Source organism: Oxyura jamaicensis, chromosome 8 (genome assembly GCF_011077185.1).
Source record: "Oxyura jamaicensis isolate SHBP4307 breed ruddy duck chromosome 8, BPBGC_Ojam_1.0, whole genome shotgun sequence".
Lineage (NCBI taxonomy): Eukaryota > Metazoa > Chordata > Aves > Anseriformes > Anatidae > Oxyura > Oxyura jamaicensis.
In genome coordinates, this window is record NC_048900.1 from 4152156 (window position 1) to 4160417 (window position 8262).

Below are 8262 nucleotides of genomic sequence, written 5' to 3' on the forward strand. Positions count from 1 at the left end.
GACAGTGGGATGATTGACAAGGTATCAGAGGGGCATTCTAAGGTCAGTGGAGAGTATGAGGTACTGATGAGTACAGAAAGACTGTCCTGAGATCCAAACATGCGTGATTTCATGAAACCTATGAGAATTATGTTCAGAATGTGGAAAAAGTCATGGAAGTATGAATGAAGGAGATGTCACACAAAGGAGAAGAAAAAAACAAGTTATCTGGGATTTTTCGGTTTGAAAAACTTTTGGAAGAGCTTTCTGTCTGGGTTATTAGGATAGCATTTTCAGTGAAAAAAATGAGGTGATATGGTTGAACCTTGTGCCTTTCTTGTGTTGTGATCATACCACCATGTCTCAAACTAGGGGACATCCTTGAAGGAAGGGATATGATATTTGCAACTTCATAGGACCATGCAACCAGACTAGTTCAGAAGGTTGATAAAAGAGTAGAGTTCATTGAGGAGCAGGGCACAGAAAAGTAATTTAGGGAATGCTGGATTAATCTCTCAGTCCACATGCTGCTCCCTCAGGTCAAGTTTCTCTCATTTCTTTGCATCTTCTCTTCATGTAATTAATCTGCAGTCAGCTTCTCTGCTTGTCCAATTTATCCTGGTCAAGAGCCAAAAGAGTTCTGAGCAGTTAAATCCCAACTAATATTTTCACAGTTGGATAAACTGGGCTGCATGAAAACCTTCATCATTCCTTTCATAAACGCTTGATATTTTCAGTCATAATCAGGTACTGCATATTCCTTCACTCTGTCCTGAATGCCTGTGGCTTATAAGTTATGCAGACATTTACCAGTACATAGCAAAGAGGACTATTGATTAAATCCGTGTCTGGAAAAATGAAGGAAATGTAGACAAAGTGTCAAAGGCCAAGAGGAATTTACCTAATCTTTTGTGTGTCTAATCTTAAAATAAATAAATAAATAAATAAATAAATAAAAGGTGCAAATAAGTCTTCATTTTCCCCTAAAGATCCTGTTCTGCCTCCATGAAAGGAGAACTTCCTCACTGCTCTAGGTCAGTAACAGCACAGTTACAGTTGTACAGTAACAAAATGAAATCCATATATTCTCATGACAGGAAGGGGAGAAGAGCTACTACATTAAAAAAGTATGTGTTAACCACACTACCATATGAAATTGCTTCTCTTGGCACTGTTTAATGAGGAAGACAGAAGCTTTTCTCACTCAAAGGCCAAAATTTATTTGTAGATCTGATCAAACTATTGTGCTGCACTTCCTTTATCATAGTAATCTCATGCCTCTCTTGACTGACTGGATGGGTCGTTAACGTGCTGCAATACCACAGGACTCCTGTTACATTTTGCTCTCTGTCTCAAGCATGACTGACAACTGAATAAGACAAATTCCACCAAATTGGACATCCTGGCCCTTCTAAAATGTCCAGGATCTTGAATGGGAAATTGTTACTGAATGAACAAAGCCAAGGAAAGTCTCAGCAAAAAGGGAGTCAGAAGCAGCAAAAATTCTGAACAACTGTCTCCTATTTGCATTCTAACTTATTATCTTCAGTTATTTATCATTGCAGTTCATATTGTTTAAGCAAAATTGCTCTCAGAAATCAGAAAATTATGGAATCAGAGATGCCTACACAATGCGACTCTGCCTGGTTGATGAGCTTTCTGACACTGGAAGTTAAATACTTTTATGGTTCTGTGTAACTCATGGAATTTTTAAAAATATTTTTCTTTTATTTCACTTATGAACACTGTGGTTCTACATTTGGATCCATAATTTTTCTGGAATTAGAAATAATAGTCACAAAACAGGGCACCATAATCTTATGTAGGCTTTCATTGCACCTTTTTATCTCAAGAAAAAATATTACTGTGCGTGATAAAGCATGGCTAGGATATTTATCCTAGATTTGTTCATTGATCTTCATGTTTATTCAGTCACTTCCTTAAGGAAGTGAAAATAATACAAAAGCCCTGGTTAAAAAAAAAAAAATAACAATAATCTATATATATATACACATATTTCCTCTAAAAAGATCATTTCTAAGCCCAAGAAAATGAAATCTTCCATTCTTTCTTGCATTAGACCTATCAAATACAGATTTTGTTTGCTTACTGACATGAAATCTTTCTTTTTAAGCAAACGTGTCATCACCAACGCAATAGGTTCCCTCAGGAAAAAATTGAGTGTGAAGATACGATACGAATTTCATAAGAAACAGAAGCATTCATATCATAAATATTAGCAGAGGTAATTTTTGTTGGAAGAGACAATGGATATATTCTCCATTGGTGTTACGTTCTACTTTTGATTCCATGCCGCACTCATCTAGAGTTAGTTACTAATTTTTCATTTCAGTTCTATTTTTACTCTGCATCATGATCTAGCAAAACATGGTTGCATGATTGGGAGAAAATGTACTGTTTTTCTTTTTCACAGAATATATTTTTTCTCAAACCATTAGTGTGTAATACTACATGCTCAAGCATCCTGTTAAACTACTTTTCTAAGGCTTATTTCCATTTTTCCCCTATATCCTTCTCTGATTTGAAGCACATGTATTTTAAATTAAGATTTTGCATTTTTTTTTCTCCGTTTTCATTAGAATGTATCTTATATATAGGCAGGTACATTAACGAATCTCTCTCTGATGACCCAAACTGCAGCAGGAACTCAGTGCTGTGTAAAGAATAATAGGAAGAAACAAGGAAGTATAGCATATACCATGGAAAAAAATGTCCAACCGCAAAGGTCTCTAAACTGGCAGAAGCATGAGAAGTACAAATGCATAAAAGATGAAGGCGGAGCCTGTGACTACAGGCTGGTGAGACCTTACCTATATGTATGCATTAATTTAAGACTGTTGCCTACTAGTGCTTTATTCAAAACAAAGCCACAGTCAGGTGCTACCGAGTTCTTTAAATACCTCCTTTTTAAGCCGCTTTAGAATACCAACCCTTATGTTTGAAATAACACAATTCATAGAAAGTCGTCTATAATAACGTTTAATAACATAGAAATATGTTTTGTTCAAAATAACTGGAGATTTTATGCAGTTAAGATCATAGAAAAAAACTGTAATTTCTGTGATCCACATGATAGCATAGGCATGTTTTTGTGGTTGGGGCATAACTGAAGATTTCAATTTAAAAAAGCTAAACATGGTGTTTAAGGTTTTTAGAAATGACTAATTACAAAACTCTAGGTATTATATTTCTGTCTAAATCTTTTTATATATTGGTAAGCTCTTTCATTCAGGACTGGCAATACTATAACAAAAAAGGAAAAAAATACAACAGCAGTTGTATACTCTGCACAAAAGAGAGGAACTGAGCCAACGTCTTTTGTTGTTTGTATATATATATCTATGCATGACGTTCCGAGGTAATTTCTGGTTGCATTAAACAGTTGCTGATGAAAGAGGTATAATTCCCTCTGTGTGGATAGGGGAAGGAGGAGTCCTCTCTTCAAAGACTGTTTCATGGTATTGTTTTTTGATGGAAGTTGTGTTGTTCTTGTATTATTTCTGCCCCATTCTCTGAATCTTTTAGGTATTTCTAATTGAGACCTAAAGTTCTGGAGCATGTTTATAAATCTAGCCCTGAGAAGAGGATGGAAATCAGGTGCGTTAACACAGAGAGGCACTGGATTTGCTGAGTGAGGCTGCCAGGTCCCTTTCTGCTTCCCAGTAACTCCTGGAGAATCTGCTCAGGCTGCAGATAAATGGAGGTGCATGCTTCTCTTCTGTGCTTCCTACTGCACAGCAGAGAAAGATTAAGGCCAATGCTCCACAGTGCTCCATCTCTTTGTTTTCTTCTGTTCCAGTCCTTTCTTTTCCTACTTGTTCTTTGTACCATAGGAAAATGGCACCATACTTGTTTCCTGTGTACTGCAGGGAAATGGGTTCTGGACATACAGTTCTTTTCTCTTTGCTACATACATCAGCACAAGCCATGTATGTAGTGATTAGGGCTAGATGAAAACTTTGTTGTTGTTGTTGTTGTTGTTGTTGTTGTTGTTGTTGTTGTTGTACTTGCAGGACCAGACATGTTAGGATGTGATCTGATTCCAGATGCTTGTTGAAGTGTGCAGCTAAAGATCAGACAAAGCAAGTAATATAGGAACAGCCAAAACTCCTAAGGAGTAGCATGCTAGAGGAAGCTAATTTAGACATATAATGTGTTTACGGTGCTGCTGAGATATCCTTGAAATACTGCATTCACTATATTTGTATTTATTGCTAGGTTCCTAGGAGTGAGGTTATCTTTGTTAGTTTTATTTCGTTGTACTTTCTAAAGAAGCAAAGCAATGTGTCCATGAAACTATAAGGTAAGCTCTCCAGCAAAAGAAAGCTGAAAGTACACAACTACCTGCTCATATAAACTATTACGTGAGGAAAAGTTTCTCTAGCTCAAAACATTTCTTCATTGTGAACAAGGTGCAGACATTACCAACTGAGATGAGTGACAGCTTGATATGGAAGGGCTGGTTAAAACGTTATCACTAGTGGCTATGCTGTCCCTATACTGTCAGGACAACACAGATACCACTCCAGGCTAACATCCAGTTATCTGATGAGCTTTTTTATGTAGGTTCTTGAGTGTGTTTTGTCATAATAACATACCCAGTAATGCCCGCAGAATGGCTGTGCTTCTGACTACCTCTCATCTGTGACTTGGTGATTTTCTTAAATGACTTCCAGCAACAGTGAAATGGTAGCACTGGTGTAGGTGCACCATCGAGGGAAAAAAAAAAAAAAAAAAAAAAAGGCCATTATGTAATAAGAGCATCAGAGTCCTGTATTCATTAAAGACTTTGTGCTCAGCCTGTTCTGCTACTGTGGTCTATAGCTGGGATAAAGATGCTAATTCTTGCACAAATAGATATTAACAGATGAAAGTAGGAAGGCATTCTGGATAAAAAAAAATATGAGATTTGCAAATTTTTCTTGTCCTTCCAAATAACCTGGAGAAGGAATGAAGGAACTGTCCTGCACTGACAAAACAGACCTAGTGAGTCTTTCCATTCCTCATATTGGCAGGATAATCTACCTACCCAAGCACACCCAAGCCTGCCTGCAATTGAAATGCCTGGTTTTGATTTGTTAAAGAAGAGATGCCCCAAAGTAAGTCGGTATTACCTAAAATCTTTCTCCTGATTGTCTGCAAAACTGGGATTTTTTTGTTACTTTGGTTTCATAGTGCAATACAACTTATTTCAGCTTTACTTCTTCCTCACAGTAACAGCAGACATATAAGCTGTTTCTCAGTGGACTGATAGATAAAACAGGGTTGTTTTTTTAATAATGTACTATTAATGACAGGCAATTTCTCAGCTTGAAATACTTCTGTTGGTGGAACATCTGTGCTGAGTGCAACAGCTCTAACATGTACATTATCAGTATTCAGTAGTACAGTACAGGCTCCTGAAGAATTATTTGGAAAGCCTGTTCACCAAATATATCACCCTGAGTGAGGTCCTTTGTTGAAAAATGCTTCCAGCTACTATAAGAGTATTCAAATAAAATACTTTTATGTGTCAGGAAAATATCTGGAGTCCATCCATGAATGGCTGGAAACAGTGAATAGTATATTACCAGTGTCAAATATCAAGGATCCAAGTCTAAGTAATTGCTCTTTCTATATGCAGAAGAGTCTAAGCTTTAAATAAGAGTTAAATATTCAAAAAATTGTTCCCCAAAACCTTCATTGGGGTGCTAAATATATTTGATAGCGTCAGAAAAATTGTGTATCACATATTGTGGAAAAAATAGAAGAATGAGCTAGTATTTTTCTGGCTCAAAATACAAAACCAGATTCCAAGGCAGATTGTGACTTTTAAAAGTAGTTTCTCTGTGAATGGAAGAAAAGGAGCCATGCCAGAGCAAAGTTCCCAAGGGAGCTGTGGCTGAGTCAAGTTTCTTCTTCTGGAGACTGTAGAGTTAAGAGGGTGAACGTAAGAGCACAAGATGTGATCACCTCTCCACTACATTTCACTATGCACAAATTTTCCTCTGTCCTGGGATTCAGTTTGAGCTAAATACCAAAATTATTCTTCTCTATATTCCTTTGTAGTGCAAGACAGAAGAAACTTATAAATACTGGAAGCAATATTCATTGTTTTACTAAAAGATTAAAGTTTAGATAAAGTTCTGTTTATTTTGGAGGGCAGCCACAAGCAAAGTTGATTTGCTACTTCATTGCCAAGTTCAACTGCAAACACAGACAGCAATTCTCTACCCTGACCACAAGGCACATAAACCCTTGAGCTAGCTAAGGGAAGCCCCTGTTTGTGAAAATCAATGTGAACATTTCAGTTTATGCAGTCCATATACATTTTCATGTGTTTGTAATGTAGAATTCTCCTCCAGTATTTTAGAAATATTTTAATATCACACAGCTGCAGCCCTGGCTATCTCTAAAGGTCAGAGCCTCAGCAAGCATCTGAGTAACTGAGGAAGACTTCATTTGGAGTTGCCCAGAACTAAATGCTGCTCAGTCTGGATAAACTTGATGCATTGAAATGGCAATAGCAACATAAGGCTGGATTGAGTCATGGACAAATTCTATAAGACACTGAAAATTGGTCTCTGAGCATTTATGAAATATGTCATTGACATGTGGTAAAACGTACAAGAAAACACCAGTTTGTTTGGTGTTCTCCACTACTTCCATTTAATTTACTTGGTTAAGAGGCATTTAATTTACTTGGTTAAGAGGCAAAATATCCTAAAAGCATGTTTGAGTAACAAGGAGGAAGTTCCCAAAGAATACTTACCCTCCCAGCTTTTCTTGTTCCCTCACTAGTTGTCTTCCAAAAAGGAGAAATTACTGGCTCTGGTTCCAGCTCTGATCAAGAGCACTTAGAGTGCTCTTCTGTCTGTTAGGTGGTTGATAAAGAATTGTTGATGCTAGTTCAAAGTTCAGATGACATAAAAGCGCGGATAGCTGCCCAGGTTTGAATACAGCTGGCATTGTCAGTTCTCATTTCCATTTCTCCTGTGGGCTAACTGATACAGGACCACTGTGCAGCAGTTTAGTTTTGAACCAAGAGGAAATCAGAAGTAGCAAACTGTTTTTTTTTGTTTGTTTGTTTTTGTTTTGTTTTTAGTGTGTTAGTGTGTCAATAACCGCTTATGAACATTGTCTCTCATCTTTCTGTGATGAAAAGAACATGATACAGCCCAACTTGTCTCCTCTCAGAGAGCTCATTTTTATACATGATTTGTTGTTGCAAAAAATGCTTTGTGCATGCCCTCAAATTATTTTGATATTTCAAATCTTTGATTTTACTCAATGCATGCATTTATGAATCTTTCTTCAGCTTCATTTTTCAAGAAAGACTCTTACTCTGATATGGACATATGTTTCCAGTGTTGGTAACAGCAATGTCTTTATAAATGTAATACCCAGCCTTTGGCTTACAAACAAATCTATTTTTGTCAAAAGCATAAACCTATATACAAATACATCATTAACTGTATTAAATGAAAATGACCAAGGTTTGAAACATTTGAACACAAATATGCAATGTTCAACTTGAATACAGTTTATCTGATGGTTGTGACAGTTTCTTCCTGTTGCTTGTCATTTCAATGCCGCTTTTGGAAACACTGGTTCCTTTCAGAATACTTTTCGCTTTTAGGAAAAAAAAATATGTATTTTATTTTTATATAAAAAAGTCCAGTTTCCCCTGAAAAAGTATAAATGTCTACTAGTAAATGTCTCCACAGCATCAGCGTTTATTTTTCACTGTTACAGTTTATAACTTCCATTAGTTATTGTGCTTCTACCTAGAAAGACTGCAGATCTCTTTGAGATTCCAGTTTCTACCCAGTTACTGCAAGCAAGTTATTTTCATGCTTAATGGTCACTAAAGCAATGTATAATGAAGGAAAACTTGAAGTGCAGTTTCGCTTTTATAACAAGGGCATGAGGGGAATGCCATGACAGCTGTGACATGAGGTGTCCTCTGGTAAGCTTCGCACAAGCAACTCTTCATTCTACACTATATATAGAGAGAGGTTCAATAGCATATTTCAGTGATATCAAGCTCCTTTTCAAACTTCTGGGTGCAGAGTGTGGCAATATGCAACCTGCTGGCAAAATCCTGCAGTTCAGAAGTAGGTAATATATTGGACCAGAAGAACTTCAAATGAATATTTTTCAAAATGAAATAATAATTATGCTGATATTATAAACTGCATTGCAGAATGTTATGTGTTTGAAAAGAGAAATATCTGTATTATATACACTTATCCACAACTCATCAAGTATATAATATAGAAT